Source organism: Anabrus simplex, chromosome 11, assembly GCF_040414725.1.
Source record: "Anabrus simplex isolate iqAnaSimp1 chromosome 11, ASM4041472v1, whole genome shotgun sequence".
NCBI classification, from domain to species: domain Eukaryota; kingdom Metazoa; phylum Arthropoda; class Insecta; order Orthoptera; family Tettigoniidae; genus Anabrus; species Anabrus simplex.
In genome coordinates this window covers 129,499,815-129,526,733 of record NC_090275.1, presented here as the reverse complement: position 1 = coordinate 129,526,733, position 26,919 = coordinate 129,499,815, and the positions used below count along the sequence as shown (strand labels likewise).

Sequence of the window (26,919 nt, the reverse complement as noted above, 5' to 3'; positions counted from 1 at the left end):
TTATTTGTAATTTCTCTTGAAACAATGATCACCACCAGCGAGCAGTTAAATACAAGCGCACTATTCCCTTAGTATACAGTGGCGTAGATATGAATGTGGTCGAAACAGAGGATGTCACAAGTTAGCCGTGCGCCGGCCCCGCGGTGTAGGGGGAAGTGCCCCGGAGGCCTCGGGTTCGATTTCCGGCCAGGCCAGGCCAGGGATTTTACCTGGATCTGACGGCTGGTTCGAGGTCCACTCGGCCTACGTGATTACAATTGAGGAGCTATCTGATGGTCTAGGAAGCCAAGAACAACGGCCGAGAGGACCACACGGCACCTGGTCGCTTGGTAGCCCATGATCCTTCGAGGCTGTCGCGACATGGGGTTCGGTTTTTTATTGACATGGTTATAATGATGTAAATATCTCTGTTTTAGCATTAGAAGGTGTATGCTCTTCACACGACTGTTCGACCCAATATTTACACTGAGTCCGCCTCTGTGATGTAGTGGTTAGAGTGATTAGCTGCCATCACCGGAGGCCCGGGTTCGATTCCCGGCTCTGTCACGAAATTTGAAAACTGGTACGAGGGCTGGAGGTTGACGGAGTAGAGCGGGTTCGATTCCCACCTCAGCCATCCTCGAAGTGGTTTTCAGTGGTTTTCTCACTTCTCCTCCAGTCAATGCCGGGATGGTACCTAACTTACGGCCACGGTCGCTTTCTTCCGTCCTCTCTCCGATCTTCCCACAAGGCCCCTGTTCAGCATAACCTGGGCAAGGCACTGGTCCTCTTTCCCAGTTGTATCCCTAACGTAAAGTCTCACGCTCCAGGAGACTGCCCCTGAGGTGGTAGAGGTGGGATTCCTCGCTGAGTCCGAGGGAAAAACGAAGCCTGGAGGGTTAACGGGCTAAGAAAGAAATTTACACTGAATTAGAATTATTTTTGGATGTCTTATTGTAATAATAATAATAATAATAATAATAATAATAATAATAATAATAATAATAATAATAATAATAATAATAATAATAATAATAATAATAATAATAATAATAATAATATTATTATTATTATATGCCATCTACGCGCCCTCATAACAATGTCGACAGCTCCTGGCTAGTACCAAAACATCCCAACAAGAAATGACTGGATATGAAGTGGGATCTCTGACGGACCGAGACTGGACTCTCCATGACATCTGGACTGTTGCAGTCGCGGCGCCCACCGTGGCTCATTCCTTCTAATTGTCTTCATTAATGATAGGCTTGGATATTTTTAAAATTAATATATAGAGACATTTTTGAAAATGTTCACATAATTCTCCATTATTTCACAATTTTTCACGCACCTACTCGTATTTCCTCCCTAGATCTGGCGTACGAGAAGTGAATGACTCCTCGCGGTATTCATTATATATTTAGTTATTAACAATAAGTTAAAATATTTATTATTATATATACATTTATAGTAAATACACGAATTTAAGTATATATTTAAAGAATTATACATTACAAAAGTAATTCCATGATTACGTCACGATCCCGATTTACACTTATTGTACAATATGGCGGATACGCGTGCATCTAACCTTGAGGTACACTGAGACTCTTTGGACCGCTTTTCAAGTCAGCTTTTATATTTTTGCTAGCTTTTATAGTTTTGAAATTCTTGAACGATATTTGGTACCTATACACTTTTTTGGGACACACGGATTCTTACCGAGAAGAACTGGAGGCACATAAACAACCAATAGCCTATACATGTTCCATGCCGGCCTCAGTTCTTGGAAGCTTGGTTGCCAGACCACTTTCTTCCACCCTCTCGCCGCTACTGGCATGGCTTCTCAAACGTCATTCCACGCTTCGAGCTTTCGATTTCGGCTGTGACAATTACTTTCTATTACCAACATGCAAACCTGGCCACAATTTCATTGGCAGCTGTTCAAATAACGATACTTTGGCCACGGTAGCAGCGAAGTTAGGGATTCGGCAATGAATAAAAACCATGTAGAACTGTTGGTGCCTATACAGTGTTTCATGGACGTGGCACTGTAATTCAGAAGCACATCCCAATCTTCAAGTGTTCCAAATTCCAAATGCAACATTTTACACAAATGAGCGCAAGAGTTGAGATGTACGTAGCCAGGAGAACCTCAACTCGATCTCCCCTCAGGCCTTCTTTGGTCTCAAGGGCGTCGTTATCCTCCGTCTTCATACTTCATTTGATATTGCCTTCCCCTCTCCAAAACAAAACCTGCTTTTAAATACAGTACATACATACATACATACATACATACATACATACACTATAGATTGTTATGCCTTTTCGCTGTTCAGTCTGCAAGCCTATGTGAATGTACTAAGCACCTCATAGGCCTATCTTTAAATAATTTAAAACCGAATGTGAGTTAACCATCGTCGCCTTGGTCCCTTTACATTCCATAAGGGAGTCTATCGTTTTGCTGGGTGACTTATTCTGCTCCAATCCCCTCACATGACCTCATCTTAAAATACCCTTCATTACCAAACGAGTCTTTATCTCTTCACTGCGACCCGCGATTGTCATATCTTTTACCTCCAACGTTTGAATGAGATATCCCGACTCAACCTAGCTATCACTCCCGTACGCACCACTCAGTCGAGCTGTTTAGAATTACCACCCATACATCAAAATGTACGGCTACTCTAGTCCAAGAGTAATTTAGATTGAATGCCGAAGGTCTGGGTTCAATTCCAAACGTTTCTGCAGTGTGAGCGCATATGACGCGCCCGTCGGATGAGTAGACCCTGTGTTGTTATTAGACCGAGTTTCGCAGGTCAAATAGATCTGCAGCAGGTGAGTCACGCATGTCCTCGGACGACAACAAGCACAAAGACTTCATGTTACTGGCTTTACGTCCCACTAAATACTTTTACGGTTTTCGGAGACGCTGCAATTTTGTCCCGCAGGAGTTCTTTTACGTGCCAGTAAATCAACCGACCCGAGGGTGACGTATTTGAGCACTTTCAAATACCACCGGACTGAGACAGAACCGTGTGAGCCTCTCAGCCCGGGACTGCACTTCCTTCTTTGAGGCCAACTGGTGAAGAAATAACCGCGGTTATTGTTTCCAAAAGTAGGCGAATAACGCGCTGAATTAATGCCATAATTACATTTTTAAAAGTAACTGACAATGCTTCATAACAAAAACGTGTTAATTCTATTATAATGTACTCGGTATGCAAGTAATTAAGTGAACTAATTATACAGACTAATACGATTCTCTGGTAGAAAGTTGTGGAAATGTATCAAGATACCAAACAATATAACATATTGGGGACTGACATGTGAAAGCTTCGTTGCGTGTGTTCCCACGGCAGCCTACGTTTAAGTAGCAGCGTAGTAGAAATCGTCTCTAATAATTAATTGATGTCACGCGCTGGTACCGTATGCGTTTATATTGATAGCTGCAATATACGTCTATATATATATACAATAAGAGTTTTGTCTATACATTGCTTAGAATTTAAAAAGATTAGTATATCTGTATCGGGCGTGTCCACAGTGTCTGTCTGTATGTATCTACGCGCATTACGAGAAAACGGCTCAAGGGAATTTAGTGAAAACCGGCATCTAAAGTCGGGGAATGAGGCACTACAAACTAGGCCATATATAACTTTATTTACTCTGAGTGAAATGGTAGTTTAGCGGTAGGCGCCTAAAATTTAATGTATAAATACCTATCTTATTGGTCGTATCGAAAATACTACATAAGAAAAATTATAGAGAATACAATTTCCGATCATTTATGAATGTAGACTTTTGTCCATAGCATTGCTAACATGGAAATAGTGTTCTACAGGGTTAACTGGCGATGGTTTATAACTGCGCGATCGTCGGTCCATATCCACAAGGAAAATTATGAAGATTATTATAAAAAATGAGAGAAAATTGTCAAGGAGCGATCGCTTGAAGGATAAGGGAGTCAGGAAAGAGGAAAGTGAATCTGAAGGCCTACACTATCGAAAGCTCATAAAAATGATCGACAAAAATATTACGTTTTTTTGTCATGATGTGATTTGTCTCTTCTGCTGCCACTCATCTCCGATAGATGCTGCGTCCCCAGTAGCTGGGGAGCTGCTCATTCTGCAGCCAGTTTTTACCTACAAATCGTCCAGTAATCTGGTATTTTTGAAAAGTGCGTTAACATTTCTTGAACTAACAACTGCAGATTTTACTGTTGGTCAATGCTGTTCAATAAAAAGTTGTAAACAGATTTTGTAATTACGTTATTTTTCGTTCTTGAGAAAATTCACTTCAAAATAATTCAATTTCGAATGGGTTCTCACGTCGAAGTTCCCTTAAACAATTCAGTATTCAATGGCCTCAGATTAATCTAACACCTGAAATAGGAGTGTAACGTTAGTTACTTACCTTGTGTGATGAGTGTTACGATCGAGGTGGCAGTGAGCGGGCGGTATCCAGGACGGCTGTGGAGGCTGCGCGCTGCCGGCTCTTCTTATAAGACCGCCGCGGTGCGGTCGGCGAGAGAGGGGACGGCGCTTTCTAGTCCGCTGAGAAGGGAAAAAGTGAACTACAATACCTACACTAAATCATTCTTTGTGCGCACTCACATACGAAACTCCTCTTTCTAGTCACCGTATTCTTGGAAACAATCACTTTTCCTGCGACATCCGTCACATTTTCAACTAATTGAATGATCGCTTGAGAATAAATAGTAGTTTTTTCATACTGTTAAGGAACGCCTTCACCTTCAAGGTGACTAGCGTCAGGGATCGTGTCCCCCGCAGGGATTCACATCCTTGGGTAATATACGAACCTCATTCTGAAAATATACACCTGTTTGTTTGCTAGAGATTCTTGTAATTTTAAAATAGACTTTGCTACATATTTATAAATATACAAAACATATATATACAAAACATATACATTATTTGCTTAATGAAAAAAGCTACGTTACATATAGGCTATAACAGTTACATTTCTATAACTCAATCAATCACTACTGATCTGCATTTAGGGCAGTCGCGCAGGCGGCAGATTTCCTATCTGTTGTTTTCGTAGCGTTTCTTAAATGAATGCAAGGAAATTGGGAACTCATTGAACATCTCCCTTGGTAAGTTATTCCAATCGCTAACTCCCCTTCCTATAACCGAATATTTTCCGCAATTTGTCCTCTTGAATTCCAACTTTATCTCCATATTGTGATCTTTCCTACTTTTAAAGATATCACTCAAACTTATTCGTCTACTGATGTCATTCCACGCCACATCTCCACTAACAGCTCGGAACATACCACTTAGTCGAGCAGCTCGTCTCCTTTCTCCCAAGTCTTCCCAGCCCAAACTTTGCAACATTTTTGTAACGCTACTCTTTTGTCGGAAATCACCAAGAACAAATGGAGCTGCTTTCCTCTGGATTTTTTCCAATTCTTGAATCAAGAAATCCTGGTGATGGTTTCATACACTGGAACCATATTCTAGTTCGAGTCTTACCAGAGACTTATATGCCCTCTCCTTTACATCCTTACTACAACCCCTAAATACTCTCATAACCATGTGCAGAGATTTGTATCCTTTATTTACAATCACATAACACCTGGGTACTTACAATAATCCCCAAAATGAATTTTCACGCCATCAACGCAGTAATTAAAACTGAGAGGACTTTCCCTATTTGTGAAACTCACAACCTGACTTTTAACCCCGTTTTTCATCATACCATTGCCTGCTGTCCATCCCACAACTTTATCGAGGTCATTTTGCAGTTGTCACAATATTGTAACTTATTTATTACTCTACACAGAATAATATTATCTGCAAAAAGTCTTATCTCTGATTTCACTTCTTCACTCATATACTTTATATACACTGACTGACAGAACAAATGCAACACCAAGGAGGAGTGGTTTGAAAGGGATGAAAGTTGGGGAAAAAACAGAGTCGGCACGGAAGAATAATTGATGTTTATTTCAAACCGATATGCAGGTTACACAATGCGCACGGCATCGACTCAGTAGGATGTAGGACCACCGCGAGCGGCGATGCACGCAGAAACACGTCGAGGTACAGAGTCAATAAGAGTGCGGATGGTGTCCTGAGGGATGGTTCTCCATTCTCTGTCAACCATTTGCCACAGTTGGTCGTCCGTACGAGGCTGGGGCAGAGTTTGCAAACGGCGTCCAATGAGATCCCACACGTGTTCGATTGGTGAGAGATCCGGAGAGTACGCTGGCCACGGAAGCATCTGTACACCTCGTAGAGCCTGTTGGGAGATGCGAGCAGTGTGTAAGCGGGCATTATCCTGCTGATACAGAGCATTGGGCAGCCCCTGAAGGTACGGGAGTGCCACCGGCCGCAGCACATGCTGCACGTAGCTGTGGGCATTCAACGTGCCTTGAATACGCACTAGAGGTGGCGTGGAATCATACGCAATAGCGCCCCAAACCATGATGCCGCGTTGTCTAGCGGTAGGGCGCTCCACAGTTACTGCCGGATTTGATCTTTCTCCACGCCGACGCCACACTCGTCTGCGGTGACTATCCCTGACAGAACAGAAGCGTGACTCATCGGAGAACACAACGTTCCGCCATTCCCTCATCCAAGTCGCTCTAGCCCGGCACCATGCCAGGCGTGCACGTCTATGCTGTGGAGTCAATGGTAGTCTTCTGAGCGGACGCCGGGAGTGCAGGCCTCCTTCAACCAATCGACGGAAAATTGTTCTGGTCGATATTGGAACAGCCAGGGTGTCTTGCACATGCTGAAGAATGGCGGTTGACGTGGCGTGCGGGGCTGCCACCGCTTGGCGGCGGATGCGCCGATCCTCGCGTGCTGACGTCACTCGGGCTGCGCCTGGACCCCTCGCACATGCCACATGTCCCTGCGCCAACCATCTTCGCCACAGGCGCTGCACCGTGGACACATCCCTATGGGTATCGGCTGCGATTTGACGAAGCGACCAACCTGCCCTTCTCAGCCCGATCACCATACCCCTCGTAAAGTCGTCTGTCTGCTGGAAATGCCTCCGTTGACGGCGGCCTGGCATTCTTAGCTATACACGTGTCCTGTGGCACACGACAACACGTTCTACAATGACTGTCGGCTGAGAAATCACGGTACGAAGTGGGCCATTCGCCAACGCCGTGTCCCATTTATCGTTCGCTACGTGCGCAGCACAGCGGCGCATTTCACATCATGAGGATACCTCAGTGACGTCAGTCTACCCTGCAATTGGCTTAAAGTTCTGACCACTCCTTCTTGGTGTTGCATTTGCTCTGTCAGTCAGTGTAAATAAGAAAATATAAGGGTCCAATAATGTTGCCTTGGAGAATTCCCCTGTTAATTATTAAAGGGTCGGATAAAGCTCACCTACTCTAATTTTCTGAGATCTGTTTTCTAGATGTATAGCAACCTATTCAGTCACTCTTTTGTCAAGTCCAGTAGTCTCCCATGATCTACCCTATCAAAGGTCAATCGCGATACAGTCCAATTGACCTTGCTGGAATCCTACAAGTTGAGCTTCACCTTGCCTAAAGCCGAACTGCCTTCTATCGTACCAGAAGTGCACTCGATTATTCCCACATGGAAGTAGGAAGCTGGATTCAAGTCGTTTCAAACAACAGTAAGTAGACTAGCCTCAGGAACAAGGGCGTAATGCACGTTAGGCGTAATGAACTAAGGGATTATTCGTTACTATGAGATTATTATTGAATAATGTTCAACAGCCTCCGTGGTTTAAGGGAACTGGCAAGCATGCACCATTTAAATGCTCGTGCTTTCATTGTTCATTAACTACAGCACTACACTGGGTAATTGCAGAACAGAAAAATATACAAACAAAATTAAATCGGAAACTGTTCAAGTAAAATTTCAAAAATGTCAAACCGCCTTCGCGTAAAGAGAACTCTCGACAGCTGTTGCCAGAGACGGCTTAGAGGAGTCTCACCGGCCATGGACAAGGAGCGTCAGCTCACAAGTTTTAGGTGGCGTGCAGTTCTTTTGATTTGACTCCCGTAGGCGACCTGCGCGTCGTGATGGTGATAAAATGATGATGAAGACGACACATACACCCAGCCCCCGTGCCAGCGAAATTAACCAATGATGGTTAAAATTGCCTGCCCTGTCGGGAATCGAACCCGCGACCCGTGTGACCAAAGGCCAGCACGCTAACCATTTAGCCATGGAGCCGGACTAGGTGCAAGTGAAAGCACAAGTTGGGAAAAATAATATTAGCATCGTATTTAAAAATAATAACGTATTAAAATTCCAGATGTGTAAGAGGTTCTCGATAACATGGTAATGTCGACTGGAGCCAAGCAACGTGACCCGAAATGTTTTAAATTGTGAGTCAAACTAAAAAGCAAAATCACTTTCGACCTAAATGTAGTTCCTCAAAAATAGCGTAAAATCGCTTCTTTCTTTACTAGTCTTCTTTTTTATAAAATCCTAGCAAAATTCACTTATTTGCATAATTGTTTCTGTTCCTTGGTTCAATACTCTGAGGCGTTTTTTGATTTTTGAAAAATATCCACACCGAATAAGGGCTTAAGTGGAACTCTGCATTAGCGCTCGTAGTGGCAAACTGCTAATCTGATGGACCAGATAACGATGGTTAAGAAAAGGATTGTAATTGTTAGCAATAAATAAAGAACATATTCTCACACTGTAGCTCATATCCCTGAGTTGTTTGCCGGAAAGGTTCGAACTGTGAGGGTTTTCTAAATGAGAGAATGCGTGCCGTGGATGTCCCTTCTTCTCCCTACTCAGAATTCCCCTATTCTTCACGTCCTCCACCTCCATGTTGCTGTTCTTCCCACGACCTGCAGCCTGCCTCTTCTCCGCACATCTCTCATATCATCTCCCATCGATGCGTGTATCTTCGTGGACTTCCTTCACTACCGTAAATGCTTTTCTCACAACCGATTGGAACAGCATTCCCTTCGTACGATCACTTAGCAGAGTTTCTCCATGCTGTGACTCTCCATTCCTTCATTCTCCGTGATGTACGAGCCATGATAAGCCTGTGAGAAGAAACGCGTCCTTATTTGTTGGCTACTCACGCGATACACATCGCGCGTGACACGCACCCTATTCACCCACTGTGGATCGCGGACAATCCAAAGTCTAGCAGTCTCCCGTCAGATCACGTGCTGTTGGATGACCCCACACCTCTCGAAATAGCCGCGCAGCCAGCTTCAACTAATATAGCTGATCAGTTTGCTTTCTTCTCTTCTCAAAATCCTCTCATTGAAATTCTTCTTACGTTCTTGTATCCAGGTTTCATTGGTTCGGCTCCGCGAAACAATGGTTATTAATCAGCGTTCTTAAAGCACATCGGTTCTTCGCAGTTTTCTGGTTGATGTTCATTTAGCCACTTTCAGTTGAGGGCATTGGTCAGTCTATCATTGTTCATTCTGAGAATGTAACCTCCTCTTCCTGATGGTCTCTGAGATTTTTTCACAATGGCAATACATTTAATGAGATTTCCACTTCATCCGTACTCCCTCTGTGCAGACTGGGCCGAAAATTTTCCGTAAAATGTTTCTTTCTTGCTTTTCTATATCTTTTTTGAGTGATCTACCGCCAATGATCAAGGTTTCCGATGCGCATATTGCTTCAGGTTTTATTACTGTATTATAATGTCTTCGTTTTGTTTTCCGAGATAATGAATTTTTCTTATATGTGTTCCAAGTGATTCGATTTGCTTTCTGTAATTTAGTAACTCTCTCCTTATTTGCTTCACGATTTAATCCAGAAGGTTGAATGATTTCTCCAAGGTATTTGGGAAATACAGTAGAGTCTCGATTATCCGACTTAAACAGGACCTGGAGTACGAATGTCGGATAATACGGAATAACTTTGAAAATGAACTAAAACAAACAGGAAGGCTCTACTGTATTACGTACTATGTTTATTGACTTATTAATTCAATTGTACAGTAGATGCAGTACTCTTTTCTTACTACGCCTGTAGCCAGGTGCACACGTCTTGGCTTGGACTGCAAGAGTTTTGATGTCAGCATCTTGAAATTCAGCCCAGTCTCATCACAATTGAAAATCTGATCACCAGATAATCCTTCAGCAAGAATTATTTCTTGAAATTGTCTTTTAAATTTCACAACCTCATCGGATTTAGCTGACACTTTTTCTCCACAGATATTAAGCTGCCCAATGCCGTACCGTTTTTTCCACCGATCAAGCCACCAAGCACTGGCAGTAAAATTAGGGTCCCTTTATCAAACTCCTTCTGGATATACACCGCCATTTCTTGCACAATGGGGCCAGATATTAACAAGCCCTTTTCCTGGTTTTTAGTGAACCAGAGAAATAGTGCTTCACTTACTTTTTCGTACTAACATTTTTCATTGTTTTTTTCTAATTTTCAGTGCATCACTTGTTGCTTTGGTAGAGCACCACTTTTTAATTTATTCCCTCGTATGTTTCCAGTCTCCCACTATAACACGTTCAACAGCATAATCTGAAGCCATTTTTTGGAGAATTTCCCCTTTGTCCAGTCTCTTTAACCCACTGTACTTGTCTTCCACAGAAACAATCACTTTCTTACGTTTACTCGCCATACTCACAGAGGATATGAAAACTATAACATCCGCACCCAACCAATACTACAGTAGTATAATTGGATGGTTCTGCGGCCACCACCACCACAGGCTCTCAGAGGCCTCCTCCACCACCACCACAGCCAGAGGTCTCCAGAGGCCTCCTCCACCACCACCACAGCCAGAGGCCTCCCAGAGGTCTCCTCCACCACCACCACAGCCAGAGGCCTCCCAGAGGTCTCCTCCACCACCACCACAGCCAGAGGTCTCCAGAGGCCTCCTCCACCACCACCACAGCCAGAGGTCTCCAGAGGCCTCCTCCACCACCACCACAGCCAGAGGCCTCCCAGAGGTCTCCTCCACCACCCGCGGGAAATTTGAATTTGTGAACAAAGCCACGTGCTTTTTGACAGCTATTACCGACAACAACGCATCGCTAACCTCAGTACTGCCATCTTGACGGGCCTAAACCTCAGTAGTACCAACTTAACCTAACTAGCGCGAGATTTGAATTGGTATAGCGCGAGATTTGAATTTGTAAACAACTCCACGTGTTTTTGACAGCACCGTGCTTTTTTGACAGCTGTCACCCGCCATCTTTAAACTACTGAGCACCGTGCTGCCCTCTTTATCGCAGTAGCTGCAAATTCGTCACCTGTCATCGGCAGTGCTGCCATCTTGGCGGGCCTAAACCTTAGTGCTACCAACTTAACCTGACTAGCGCGAGATTTGAAAGCCACGTGCAGCTGTCATCCGCCATCTTTAATCCAGAGAGCACCGTGCTGCCCTCTTTATCGTAGTAGATGTAAATTCGTCACCTGTCATCCGCAGTGCTGCTATCTTAACGGGCCTAAACCTTAGTGCTACCAACTTAACCTCACTAGCGCGAGGTATGAATCGGTAAACAAATCCACGTGTTTTTTTGACAGCTGTCATCCGCCATCTTTAATCTATAGAACACAGTACTGCCCTCTTTAGATACTTACCTTTGAAATGTGGTGGTGGATAATTTGAAAAATGCTTTTTGACAGCAGCCATCTTTAATCCAGAGAGCACCGTGTTCTAGCGGAAGAAGTTCAGTACGAGATTCGATGAATGCAAAATCAATAAGTAATGTGTACACGCTTTGAAACATGGCTATTCTTTGTACTTTAAGTTCATGTGTATAAGTTATGCTAAGATAGCAGCACAACCTAGCGGAAGAAGTTTATTACGATATTTGTTGCATGCAAAGTCGATAGGTAATGTGTACACGCTTTGAAACATGGCTATTCATACTGCTGCTCTGTTCCCAAGACATTTAAGCATAGCTAATCCTAATGCTGCTCTTAACGACGTCGAGCTAAGGATTGATTACGTGACCGTGACGTCACGACCACGTGCTCTTGTTTGGTAAACATAGCCACGTGCTTTTTTGACAGCTGTCTTCTTGACGAAACCTAACCTCACTTTGAAGGACAATAGAGCGTCGCTAACCTCACTGCTGCCATCTTTACGGCGGTAAACCTCAAGGCTGCCACCTTATTCATGTTATAGCGCGGAATTTAAAATCCAACAACGGAATATTGCTAACCTCACCCTTGTCATCTTTACGGCATTAAACCTCAAGGCTGCCACCTTATGCATGTTGTAGCGCGGAATTTATAATCCAACAACAGAACATTGCTAAACTCTCTGCTATCATCTTGAAAAGTTCAGTGTTCCAAACACTAGTTCGAAAAACGTAACTCATCGCACGTCGTGGATTTTATTAGGTAAGACGTAACCCCTAGGTTCCATTCCTTGTTCTGAACATGAAACCATTTACAAATAAAGATTAATTATCTACACTTAACAAAGTACAAGCGTTCTTGCTGATAGCGATCGATGAGGTCGTTGCTCCTTTAGCCCTTTAGCCCTTTAGCCCATTTGCCTATTAGCCCTTTAGCCCATTAGCCCTTTTGCCCATTAGCCCTTTAGCCTATTAGCTCTACAAGGAGTGTGCAGTAATCTAATCTTCTTAGAACAAAGGTATCCCCTGACATGTTCTAAACACATGTTGTATCGAGTACAGTGTTCTATTTTAGTCTTATTACTTATTTAGTGTTCTAAACACTTCAATCAATGTTCCGATAACATGATAAAGTTCACGGCATAGAGTGCAGTGTTCGATTCTAGTCTTGTTACGTTTCTTTTGTGATTTGCAAGTCTAAACATGCATAATGACGTCATCACAGCAGCACGTGCTTACTCTAGCTATTCCGATGCAGGTTTAAACTTGTTCGATAGAGCTATGCCTTGACATAAGAGGAGGCCTTAACAGCTTATGTATAGCCGCTATTGTCTAAAGATAGCTGCTGTGAAGAAAAAGCACGTCGAATTTTTTAAATTGCCCGCCACCACATTTCAAAGGTATGAGGTTTAGTGCTGTAAAAATACCTGCACGATGCAAAGCTAGTTTCTTCATCAGAGCAGCCACTATCTTGTGTGAGCACCTCTAGGCCGTATCATAAGGAACTGTGTAGTCACCGTCTTGTCGCTGCTACCTTGCGCAAGCACCCCTAGGGAGTCTCATAAGAGCAGCAGCCATCTTGTGGAAACGCTCTTAAGCTGTCTCATAAGAAGCTATGTATAGCCGCCATCTTGTAGAAATAGATAGCTGCAATGCCAAAGGGCCTAAGTAGGAAACGAACCGTCGATCTCATCATTAGACCATGTTTTCCTTATGTTATCATGTTCCTGATACTGCAAACCTGGGTATTAGGTAGAAACATTTTGTCCGTTTTGCTCTACGATGTACCGTTTTCGAGATATTTAACATTTTGCATTTAAGCCCCAAATTTAATGAATCGAACCTGCACGGCACGTTATACTCTCTACCATAGCTAGGCCTGATCATGTTACGAAGACTTGCTTCAATACAAGGTAAAACAGAGAGAATGCCAAAGTGCCTAAGTAGGAACCGAACCGTTGATCTCATCAATAGAATATGTTTTTCTTATGATATCATGTTCCCCATACTCCGAACCGAGGTATTGGGTAGAAAAATTTTACCCGTTTTGCTCCACGATGCACCTTTTTCGAGATATTTAACATTTTGCATTTAAGCCCCAAATTTAATGAATCGAACTAGCATGACACGTTAGCCTCTAAGCTAGCTTTCTTCATGAGAGCAGCAGCCATCTTGCGCAAGCACCCTTAAGGCGTCTCATAAGGAGTCGTGTATAGCCGCCATCTTGCGTCCGCCATCTTGCGCAAGCATCCTTAGGGCGTCTCTAGCCATCTTGTGCAAGGACCCTTAAGCCGCCTCATAAGGGCAACCACCATCTTGCGCAAGCATCTCTAGGGCGTCTCATAAGGAGCCTTGTATAACCACTATCTTGCGCAAGCATCCCAAGAGCGTCTCATAAGAACCTATGAATAGTGGCCATCTTGCATAAGCACCTTTAAGGAGTCATGTATAGCCACCATCTTGTGCAATTAGCGTCGAGAGATGGCTGCTGTAGAATTTTTCTTTTTAAATTATCCGCCACCATATTTCAAAGGTATGTACCCAAAGAGTGTAGCACTGAGGTTTGCGATGTAAGATGGCGGATGACAGCTGACAAAAAGCGCGTGAGTTTGTTTACTAAACAAGAGCACGTGGAGTTTTTCAATTTGCCGCCACCACATTTCAAAGGTATCTAGCTAAAGATGTCAGCACGGTGCTCTCTTGATTAAAGATGGCGGATGACAGCTAACAGAACTTTTCAAATTGCCCGCTACTACATGTCATAAAGAGGGCAGCACCGTGCTCTGTGGATTAAAGATTGCAGATGACAGCTGACGAAATTGCCCGCGTGATAGCAGCACAGTGCTCTATTGATTAAAGATGGTGGATGACAGCTGTCAGAAAAGCACGTGGCTTTGTTTCCAAACAAGAGTACATATAATTTTTCAAATTGCCACCACCACATTTCAGAGGTATCTAGCTAATGAGTGCAGCACTGAGGTTTGTGACGCAAGATGGCGGATGACAGCTGTCACAAAAAAGCACGAGAGTTTGTAAAGCACGTGGAATTTCCCACCGCCACAGGTATCTAGCTGAAGAGGGCAGCACGGTGCTCTCTGGATTAAAGATCGCAGCTGTCAAAAAGCATTTTTTCAAATTATCCGCCACCACATTTCAAAGGTAAGTAGCTAAAGAGGGCAGCACTGTGTTCTATAGATTAAAAATGGCGGATGACACAAAGAGGGCAGCACGGTGCTCTCTTGATTAAAGATGGCTGCTGTCACGTGGAATTTCCTGCCACCACAGGCATCTAGCTGAAGAGGGCAGCACGGTGCTCTCTGGATTAAAGATGGCTGCTGTCAAAAAGCATTTTTTTTAATTATCCGCCACCACATTTCAAAGGTAAGTAGCTAAAGAGGGCAGCACTGTGTTCTATAGATTAAAGATGGCGGATGACAGCTGTCAAAAAAGCACGTGGATTTGTTTACCGATTCAAACCTCGCGCTAGTGAGGTTAAGTTGGTAGCACTAAGGTTTAGGCCCGTTAAGATAGCAGCACTGTGGATGACAGGTGACGAATTTACATCTACTACGATAAAGAGGGCAGCACGGTGCTCTCTGGATTAAAGATGGCGGATAACAGCTGCACGTGGCTTTGTTTACCGATTCGAATCTCGCGCTAGTCAGGTTAAGTTGGTAGCACTAAGGTTTAGGCCCGCCAGGATGGCAGCACTGCCGATGACAGGTGACGAATTTGCAGCTACTGCGATAAAGAGGGCAGCACGGTGCTCTGTACTTTAAGGATGGCGGATGACAGCTGTCAAATAGCACGTGGCTGTCAAAAAACAGGTGGGTTTGTTTACCAATTCAAATCTCGCGCTAGTTAGGTTAAGTTGGTACTACTGAGGTTTAGGCCCGTCAAGATGGCAGTACTGAGGTTAGCGATGCGTTGTTTTCGATGATAGCTGTCAAAAAGCCCGTGGCTTTGTTTACAAATTCTGTGGCTGTGGTGGTGGTGGACGAGGCCTCTGAGAGCCTGTGGTGGTGGTGGCCGCAGATCCATCCAATTATACTACTTACTACATTGAACAATCCTACCGCATGACTGCCAGTGCTTGTCCCACAGTCGCACCCTCCACACCCCGTGTCCCAGAATTGCATCCACCTAAAGTTCAAATTAAGACTACACGGAGTGTCGGATAAGCGAAGGTCGGTTGAGCGAGACTCTACTGTACATTAACTTTATGACACTAACACATAATCAATATAAAGAAAACATCTCTCTGTAACTGTGATGGATTCGAACACTGATCTCTCTGTTGAATATCAGATTAAAAAAGAAAATCTCTAACATATGCAACAGAAAAAATCTGTATTACTGATATAGATTCGAACTCTGATCTCTCTGACTTAGTCACCGTAGCAGAATAAAAAATCATGGGTTCGAACACTGTTCTCTCTGTTGATCATCAGAATTAAACATCTCTAATACATGCAACACATGGAATCGAACCCTGATCTCTCCGATTAATGGTAGAAAAAATCTCACACCTTATTTCGTGTACTGCCTACACATTATTCATGACAGAAACACGCAGTTACCGTCACAGAAAAACTACATGATTGGAATCGAACACTGAAACTCTCTGATGTGTAAGATAACAACAGACTATACATGATAACAAACGCACTACTTCTCATTTTCGCTAGTACACTTCTTTGGTGTTATACGCCCACAGCACTCTCTATCGTAAAACCGAACGCACACACGCAAAATACGGAATTGATTGTTACATAGAAAAAAATATTTGTGGGACAAGCAAATGCTGTGAGCTAGCCCTCACACACGTATATTTCATCAGTACCCGCAAACACACGAGTTTTAATTCTCTGCACGCTTCATTCACAGATATAGCAATTACAATTTTTAGTGTTTAGTTTTGAATGCCTGAGATACTTACATGTGAGAAAGGGGAAAAGATTAAAACATATTTTAAGACTTTTTGAATGTGGATGTGTGTTCTGCGTGAAGCCATAGCAAGAAATGAACGAGATAGTGCAAGATTCTGCCTGCACGTCGCTAGCATGACCGGATGTATGACACAGCATACGCACGCAGCACTTTTACTCTTACCATAAAGTTCCATTCATTACTGAGAATTATACTAAAATATTTATGATATATATTTTTATAATGATGTGTCGTGGTGTAGGGTTGAGATATTAAAAACTAGGAAAACGAACGATTTAGCCATAGAGCTACACCCTTGGAAGCTCGCCATGTTAGCAGCCGTAAAGATAGTTTTACATGGTCTCGTATTTTCACACCAAACAAATATGTTGAGACTGTACCGTAATTTAAGTCTGCCGCTTCCTTCCTACTCCTCGGTGTGCGTAAAGCAATTTTCTACATAACAATAGCATATAGCCTCCGGAGAGGGCTGATGCAGGTCTTTTTGATTTGACTCCCGTAGGCGACCTGCGCGTCGTGATGAGGATGACCAGGGACCTCACGTCATACTCCTCATTCGCAGCTCATTTAGAAATTCCTCTTATCGTTATAAAAATAATAGTTAACTCTCTAATTCGATGCTACGAGTCGATTTAAAAGTACATCTCAAAACCGAATTTTAAATCCTATCATGTCACTGATCGTCACCTTATTACTGTTGAAAAGAAGAAAACCGAGACCTAGTTTATGCGAATCCAATTTATTTGGGAATGGTCGTACTAGATTTGTCAAAACTAAAAATGTATGATTTTCCTTATGGATTTGCAAAGCAGCAGTTTTAAAACTAGCTGCCCTTCTCGACATGCCCCTTACCGACACCTTCTTAGAGGGGCCTAACCTCAGAGGACTCTAGTTTTAAGGCTAGTTGCCCTTCTCGACACCATCTTGGAGGGGCCTGACTTAGTTAGAGCACGAGCACGTGGTCGTGACAGCGGTCATCTTGACAGACCCTAACCTCACTGCTGTCATCTTGACAGGTCCTAACCACGTGCTCATGTTGCGCGAAGAATTTCGAACGACCCTAACCTCACAGCTCCCATCCACGTCGACTGGGGGCTAATCTACTTTTACGGCAATATGCCCTTCCCAACGCCTTCCTGCCAGATCTCCTCCTCGACACCATCTTGGAGCGATCTAACCTCAGAAGACCCTAGTTTTAAGGCTAGCTGCCCTTTTTGATATAAAATTTCCGACACCATCTTAGAAGGGCCTAACCTCAGAGGACTCTAGTTTAAGGCTAGCTACCCTTCTCAACATGCCCCTTCCCGACACCATCTTAGAGGGGCCTAGCCTCAGAGGACTCTAGTTTTAAGGCTAGTTGCCCTTCTAGACATCATCTTGCCGGATTCCTCTTCCCCAATACCATCTTGGAGAGACCTAACCTCACAGGGTGGCCATATGCCCCTTTTCCGTTACTAACTTGCCAGTTCCGCCTTCCCGACGCCATCTTGGAGGGGTCTAACCTTACAGAGCATAGTTTTATAACGAGATGCCCTTTCCGACGCCCTCTTGCGAGATGCCCCTTCCGAACGTCATCTTATTCGTCTGATGTGAAAGTGGAAAACCATGGAACGCTCTGTATCCGACAACGTGACGTTACGGAGGTCAGCTCAATCCCTCCTCCACCTCCTCCTCACAGTTTTGCAGTTAGATGGCTAACCCTCTTTTCTCCTTACCTGACACATTTTTACGGACAGATGCTCTCCTTTCTCTATTGCGCTAGATGGCCCTCCCTCTACTATTTTTTGGAGGAAGGCTAACTACACCGTCGCTAAGGCTATGTGTCTCCGTCCGACGCGTGACCTCCCCTCCTGGACAAGACAAAACATGTTGTTAATCTGTACAGGTTCAATCCTGTTACAAAGGACCGGAAAAATGCATTGTGCTATGCCCTCTACCAAGAGCAACAATTTTTGGTGTGCTTAGAACATATATAGTCTGTTGTTACTTTTCTGTAAAGATTTGAATAGTCAGCATACATTCCCATCGTGTTCTGAAGAGAAAACTTACCTTCATTATAAATATATGTCAGGAGGAGGGCGCGGTATCTTGTTGATAAAAACAATAGAAATTGACACGCAAGCAGATGATGATTGCATGGAACTTCTCTCCTTATTTCGCGAATATAACATCAACTTTATGACGTAAACACATTAGTCGCCGTAACAGAATAAAAATCATGGATTCGAACTCTGACCTCCCTGTTCAGTGCTAGAATTTAAAGAAAATCTCTAATACATGCAACACATGGATTTCGAACCAAGATCTCTCTGATTAATGCTATAATAAAAAATAAAAAATACGATAAGAATGTTTTTCATCGCCTTGAGCAACGCCTGCGAGAAACTGGTAATCTTCGTCCACAAGTAGTGGACAGAGGTCGTCCAAGGACTAGACGTACTCCACAAACAGAGGACGACATTCTTGAAGCCGTTCACCAATCACCTCGGTGAAGTACCCATGATATTGCAAGGCAGTTCTAGGTATCTCGAACACTGGTTATTGACGTGTTGCACGACGAAAAACTGCATCCATATCATTACACGTTAACTCAACACCAGCGGCCAGAAGACCGCATTAAACGAGTACAGTTCTGTGAATGGCTTTTGCAACAAGCTGAAGATAACGAACATTCTGTAAAGAATGTGACATGGAGTGACGAATGTACCTTCACTCGGGAAGGTATTTTCAACCATCACAACAGCCATTATTGGTCTGACCACAACCCACATGTCACCCGTGAACGTGGCTTTCAGACACGCTTTGGCATAAACCTGTGGGCTGGAATCGTGGGAATAGTGCTTTTAGGCCCTTACCTATTGCCGGACAAGTTGAATGCGCTCCGCTATTGTACGTTTCTGGGCAATACTTTGCCTGACGCTTTAGAAAACGTTCCACTTGGTGTTCGGCGACAGCTATGGTTTCAGCATGATGGTGGACCGCCACATTTTGGAATGACTGTGCGTAACTGGTTAAAAATGAAGCGTTTCCGGGGAAATGGATTGGTCGTGGAGGTCAATGTCCTGGCCTCCACGTTCCCCGTACCTTAATCCACTAGATTTTTATTTGTGGGGACACTTAAAGGAACATGTTAACATGTTTACAGTACTCCATCCATGGATGTACAAGACCTAATAGCTCGCGTGCATGCTGCATCGGCAATGGTGGATGCAGGTGTGTTGGGTAGGGTCCGGCATAGTACGCTCCAGCGAGAGGCGAAGTGTTTGTAAATGCAAGATGGTCGCTTTGAACATCTGCTGTGAAGTGAACGTTGCTCGTAAGTGAACGTACCGGCTCTGTGAAGATATGACTGGACGTCACACGTACACTATGGAATTATTGTGCGTAGCATAATGGGCAATCTAGTGTAGCCTACCTACTGTGCTGTATTGTGATTCCTTGTACTGCATTGGATAGAGACGATGTTACTGTATCCACTATTATGTCCTACGTATTGGTTTTATTTGTGCCATGGACGAAACAAAGTGGTTGTTTACGTCTTAAGAAGTTCATGTTATGTTTGAATGTTTAAATAAAGGTAAGTGTAACGCTAAGACAAAACATAGTGTATTGCACAGTGGAGATGTACATTGGATACAATTTGATACATTAACTGAAAAAAATGGCGCAAACGCGACTCGAACATCGGCGCGTTCGCCCAACCGGTATTTATGGCATTACCTCGTCTCACTGAGCTAATGAGACAGCTCCGGCAGAGCGCGACCTGTGCTTGGCCACGCTGCACGCCATTACAACGTTGCCAGAGCTTCGTTTCTTAACTCGCTCTTCTATTAAACCTATTGGTGGGACTAGATTTTGCAAGATAAACTTTTGTCGTGAATTTCGACGAGGAACCGCATGCCGACCTCCACGGCGGCATTTAATGTTGAGGGATTGTTTTAAGAAAACTAAAAGGGCACGATTTCTTACATAATATATCCATGAAGAAGTTAGGAGGCGGCACTTTTTAACTCTAATTTGTTATAAATGACGGTTTGCGTTTCTTTCCTTTTCTTTTGATACGGCCTTCTCTAAATGTGGGGCTCGGTGTTGGTGGGTGCTCTAATGTCGGAGTCCCCATTTCCACACCAGACGCTCCCTATGCCATTTTCACCAGGAACCTGCGTCATGTCTTCTGGTTGAATCCTCAAGTAGCATCACAGAAATTAATACCGGCGGCATTATGTGGTGAATAAGGCACAACGAAGAGTGAGGTATTTTGCCGTTGCTTTCTTAACTCGGCCAGAAAGTTCTATTGCAGCCGTATGAGTCGTGCTGTGAATTTAGAAGCTACATTTTACTCTGGTCTCTCCAAGAGGCAGGAGGTACATTTAACTGATACTTTCTATCTCTGGGAGTTAAAGCAGGGTGAAATCTGGAAAGTGTTGCTCGCAACTCGTGCTCAGGCCCACAAAGTGCGCTTCTCGTCGGCGGTCGAGTGATCGAGTTGTTTATCAAAATCCACAACCTGTTTCCAGTCATTCGACCGGGTCAGGAATGGAATGAATGATCTAGCGGCGAGGGTCGCACTCCTCTGGGGAAATTATAAATGATTGGCAGATGAAATGAAATGTTAATGGAGAGTGTTGCTGGAATGAAAGATGACAGGGAAAACCGGAGTACCCGGAGTAAAACCTGTCCCGCTTCCGCTTCCGCTTTGTACAGCACAAATCTCATATGGAGTGACCGGGATTTGAACCACGGTATCCAGCGGCGAGAGGCCGGCGCGCTGCCGCCTGAGCCACGGAGGCTCCACAATATTGTTATATTTATTAAATTTAAGAAGTGTCGGTGTAAGCCTACGCAGACAACTAGCGCTGCTCACCAACTTCAGTTCCGCGGAGGTCGCAACTGTTCCCTCCGTTTCCTAACACTTCACAACACTGAAACGACACTTTTTCCTGTAGCGATAAGAAACTGTCTTTTAAAACGTAGGGGAACTATCAACAGCCGTCTACTCTGTCCTGCTCACATGTTAACAATAACTTCTTGTGTCCATGAAAAATGTTCATAGTCTTACAGGCATGATATTTTCATTCTTCTACATTTTTTCGAAAAAAGAAACAGATGTAAATTCTTATCTAACGGTAATATTAGCAGAGAAATGAACAACGGAATTATGACAATGCGACATAACGCTTATGAAATCCAAACAACATGTAAGAAAGTGTAGGAAGAATTAAAAATGACACCAAGGTTGCTTTTGCAAAGCGTAGCGCATTGTTTGACGTACGCGTGGCAAACTCGTCCCGTGTCCTGGTGTTTCCGAAAGACCAGAAATATCCACTATGTCTCTGCATGCCTCAGAGGAACCTGGCTTCCATTGCCGGGACTGGACTCATACACCACACTACCGTCCACCGCAATAACAAGGAGGGTCTAAAAAATTAATTGAATGTGTTGGACTCAAGTTTGAACACTCCCGATGTTATAAACTTACTGAGGATAGAGATAAGAGGACTCAAAACGTTTTGGCATCAGGAAATACTCTTGAAAGGACCATCAGGCCATTCAAGGAATAAAAAATCGCCCCAATTCATTGGACACGTAATCAAGGCCAACGGTAGATGTAAGAAATACTGAGTGAACTTTGGTTGCTAAGATAAGGTGAAGGTGAAATAACTGTGGTCTCCCAAGCTAGATCAATAGCAACAGCTCCTGAATCTCGCTGGAAGTTTCTATCAAAGCAGTCAGTCCCATGTAATCAGGGTTCTCGGAATGAGGAGATAAAGGTTAAATTAGGAACAAACTCGACTGATGAACCGGCTTCTGTGATGGGTCATGTGACGCGAATGGAGCACAATAATGGAGGGTAAGAGAAGTAGACGTCGATGGTTAGACTCAGCTGGTTTCAACTCCGACCATCGTGCCTGTGAACACCTCGTCAAAACCGTTCTTACCACCTACACTTCCTTCAAAAACCAACTGGGTGTCTTAAGATGTGTCCTATCATTCTATCTCTTCTTCTCGTCAAATTTAGCCAAATCGATATTCTCTCTCGTCAATTCGATTCAATATCTCTTCATTCGTGATCCGATCTATCCACCTCACCTTCAGCATTCTTCTCTAACGCCACATTTCGAAAGCTTCTATTCTCTTTCTTTCTGAGCTAGTTATCGTCCATGCTTCACCTCGCTCCATACGAAATATTATTATTATTATTATTATTATTATTATTATTATTATTATTATTATTATTATTATTATTATTATTATTATTATTATTATTATTAACGGAAATGTTCGATACATTTCCAAATTCTTTGAAATCGTTTAAGAAAAGAGTGGTGGTGATTATTGTTTTCAGAGGAAGCACAACCATCCTCTATAACACACCGATCAGAGAGAAATGAAGGTATCGGCCAAAGAAAGACAAGGGCCACGAAGGGCGAGAAAATGAAAGACTCCTTAGGCCTCGAGTGCTCTGATACCGTCGGGGTCGGAAAAGAACAAGAGTTCACCAAAGGAGGTAGGATAGATGAAAGTGAGAAGCCTGGCACAAGTAAGTGGAAGCAATGCCAGGACTCAGGTAAGGACCCCGTGGCAACCAACCCATGCACCTGCGGCCTCTTACGATAGGCGGGGGATACCGTGGGTGTTATTCTACCGCCCCCACTAGGTAATCAACTGATAGGAAATATGCCACGTGGAAGACAGCCCTAAACGCAGATCAATGATGCCAGATTGATTGATTGATTGATTGATTGATTGATTGATTGATTGATTGATTTATACAAATTACTATATTGTCAATTTTTAAAATGTAGTGTTTATTTATGACTAAATGTCGTCAGCTTATCACTACGAATTTAGGAATGTACATCTTCCTTTCTTGGTGAGCGCACGAGTACGTGGCCAAGTTTTACGGTCGGATGCGCTAGTTGTAGTGTATTCACACAAGTACGAACACTAAGACTCCGAAGCAGAGGAAGTTAAAATACCTATATGACCGGCCGAAGTCAACGCCGCCACGTGAGCTGAGCTATGGCGATCGTGTCCTACGAACGACAAAATTAAATAAAAATTAGCATTTCTAACCACTTTTAGGTTTTGTGTACGCACAAGAATGAGGCGTGGCGGAACTCCATGACATTGAGTAGCCCACCAAGTTCCGTCTCAGAATCACCCGTTAAAAGTAATGGAGCTGCCAGTCCAAACTGTTCGAAGATCTACTTTGAAAGAAATTGGCAGATACCAGAAATATTACAGCCTACGTGAGAAAGGCACATCAGGTTCTTCCATTTGTCAACGTGCCTAATTTCATGCAGGGTACTTCAAGATTATCTCAAGAAAAATAGTCAGTTCTACATTCTGCTAGTTAGGTTTCTTTTGGCGCCGGGAGTGTCCGAGGATATGTTCAGGTCGCCACGCCCATGTACAGCTGTATGGCCTTTAGAAACGTACCATCCCAGCATTTACCTGGAGATGAAGTGGCCAACCTGCCTGCCGAGTACAGAGTTACGAGGTGAACTCACAGCGTCCAAAAGACTCCACATTACATTGCGCGTACAGCTGTCATGACACACGGGGCGAGGTAGGAACATTGCGAGGTTTGTAAGCTGGAAGAAGCAGGCAGACGAGTGTGCGAGAAGGAAACACTGCCTCTCCCCACTTTTTCAACAATACGCAGCTTTAAGTTTTTGCAACTTTTAAAAGTTAAAATCAACGTTTTCTCAAACATTTGTCATTAATTCTACATAACTACATGGTTAGCAAAACCAGACTAAAAGTCAAAAGTGCACCAAATGTGTACAAATTTCTGCTCGAGAACACATGAAATCAGGCAATGCCGGTTTAGATTTATCACTTTTATTAGAACAACTTGTCCTTTGTGTGTTGATAATCCCATAACCTTCTGTCAAATGCAGGTGCATGAATGTAGCGTGGGGCAGGACGACTTCTGCTGGTCTCCGAACATGTGATTCTAAATGAGATCTGATGTGACACAATTCGGAATTTATCGTTTAAACAAATGATTTAAAACCATGTGTTCGTTGTTGTGATGTTTCAGGACTGAGCATTCTGTTTACTCACCGATGACTGTGATTATGTGCGATCTGTGTTTCGTTCAAATTAAGATATAGTGTTCCTTGTTTTGAAAGTAATATGTGAAAGTAGTATAATTGGACAGTTCGGGCGCCACCTCCTCCTCCGGGCTCCCAGGGGTCCCTCCACCTCCAAGGGAAATTTGAATTTTGGCGGGAAATTTGAATTTTGGCGGGAGATTTAAATTTGTAAACAAAGCCACGTGCTTTTTGACAGCTGTCATCGACAACAACGCATCGCTAACCTCGCTGCTGCCATCTTGACGGGCCTAAACCTCAGTAGTGCCAACTTAACCTAACTAGCGTGAGGTAAAAAAAGCCACGTGTTTTTTTGACAGCCACGTGCTTTTTGACAGACAACAACGCATCGCTAACCTCAGTACTGCCATCTTGACGGGCCTAAACCTCAGTAGTGCCAACTTAACCTAACTAGCGCGAGATAAACAAAGCCACGTGTTTTTGACAGCCACGTGCTTTTTGACAGATTTGTAAACAAAGCCACGTGCTTTTTGACAGCTGTCATCGACAACAACGCATCGCTAACCTCACTGCTGCCATCTTGACGGGCCTAAACCTCAGTGGTACCAACTTAACCTAACTAGCGTGAGGTAAACAAAGCCACGTGTTTTTTGACAGCCACGTGCTTTTTGACAGACAACAACGCATCGCTAACCTCAGTACTGCCATCTTGACGGGCCTAAACCTCAGTAGTACCAACTTAACCTAACTACCGCGAGGTAAACAAAGCCACGTGCTTTTTGACAGCCACGTGCTTTTTTGACAGCTGTCATCCGCCATCTTTAAACCACAGAGCACTGTGCTGCCCTCTTTATCGTAGTAGATGTAAAATTCGTCACCTGTCATCGGCAGTGCTGCCATCTTGGCGGGCCTAAACCTTAGTGCTACCAACTTAACCTCGCTAGCGTGAGATAAACAAATCCAAGTGCAGCTGTCATCCGCCATCTATAATCCAGAGAGCATCGTGCTGCCCTCTTTAGCTACTTACCTTTGAAATGTGGTACGTCACAGCTGTCATCCGCCATCTTGCATCGCAAACCTCAGTGCTGCACTCTATGTAGTGGCGGCAAATTCCACGTGCTCTTGTTTGGAAACAAAGCTACGTGCAGCTATCATCCGCCATCTTTAATCTAGAGAGCACCGTGCTGCCCTCTATGTGGTGGTGGTAAATTCTACACGCTTTACAAACCCATGTGCTTTTCTGACAGCTGTCAACCGCCAGAGAGCACCGTGCTGCCCTCTTTATGCCGGTGGCAAATTCTACGTGCTTTTTGACAGCTGTCATCCGCAAGAGAGCACCGTGCTGCCATCTTTAGCTAGATACCTTTGAAATGTGGTGGCGGCAAATTCCACGTGCTCTTGTTTAGTAAACAAAGCCACGTGCTTTCTTGACAGCTGTCGTCCCCCATTTTTAATCAATAGAGCACTGTGCTGCGGGTAATTTCGTCAGCTGTCATCCGCCATCTTTAATCTACAGAACACCGTGCTGCTCTCTGTAGTAGCGGGCAATTTGAAAAGTTCTGTTAGCTATCATCCGCCATCTTTAATCAAGAGAGCATCGTGCTGCCCTCTTTAGCTAGATACCTTTGAACTGTGGTGGCGGCAAATTCCACGTGCTCTTGTTTAGTAAACAAAGCCACGTGCTTTTTTGACAGCTGTCATCCGCCATCTTTAATCAACAGAGCACCGTGCTGCGGGCAATTTCGTCAGCTGTCATCCGCCATCTTTAATCTACAGAACACCGTGCTGCCCCCTTTATGGCTACTACCTTAAGCACGTAGTAGCGGGCAATTTGAAAAGTTCTGTTAGCTATCATCCGCCATCTTTAATCAAGAGAGCACCGTGCTGCCCTCTTTAGTTGAAATGTGGTGGCGGCAAATTCCACGCTCTCTTGTTTGGAAACAAACTCACGTGCTTTTTTGACAGCTACCATCCGCCCTGCTCTCTGTAGTAGCGGGTAATTTGAAAAGTTCTGTTAGCTGTCATACGCCATCTTTAATCAAGAGAGCACCGTGCTGCCATCTATGTGGTGGCGGCAAATTCCACGTGCTCATGTTTAGTAAACAAACTCACGCGCTTTTTGTCAGCTGTCATCCGCCATCTTACATCGCAAACCTCAGTGCTACACTCTTTAGTTGAAAAATGGTGGTGGAAAATTTAAAAAGAAAAATTCTACAGCAGCCATCTCTCGACGCTAATTGCACAAGATGGTGGCTATAGATGACTCCTTAAAGGTGCTTATGCAAGATGGCGGTTATACAAGGCTCCTTATGAGACACCCTAGGGATGCTTGCGCGAGATGGTGGTTGCTCTTATGAGGCGGCTTAAGGATCCTTGCACAAG

General features: G+C 43.8%; 1 protein-coding gene across 2 annotated transcripts in view; it reads right to left on the bottom strand.

Annotated features, from left to right (window-relative positions):
* The window catches only part of LOC136883561 (putative uncharacterized protein DDB_G0271606), a 152,430-nt gene that overhangs the window by 48,131 nt on the left and 77,380 nt on the right, over positions 1 to 26,919 (bottom strand). The window contains exon 1 of one of the 2 annotated variants that reach the window (XM_067155944.2): positions 4,393 to 4,442. The exons of the other annotated variant lie outside the window; for it this stretch is intronic. The gene's annotated coding sequence lies outside the window, so the exon portion shown is untranslated. Of the gene's footprint in view, positions 1 to 4,392; positions 4,443 to 26,919 lie in introns of those variants that run through there. 2 annotated transcript variants of the gene reach the window in all.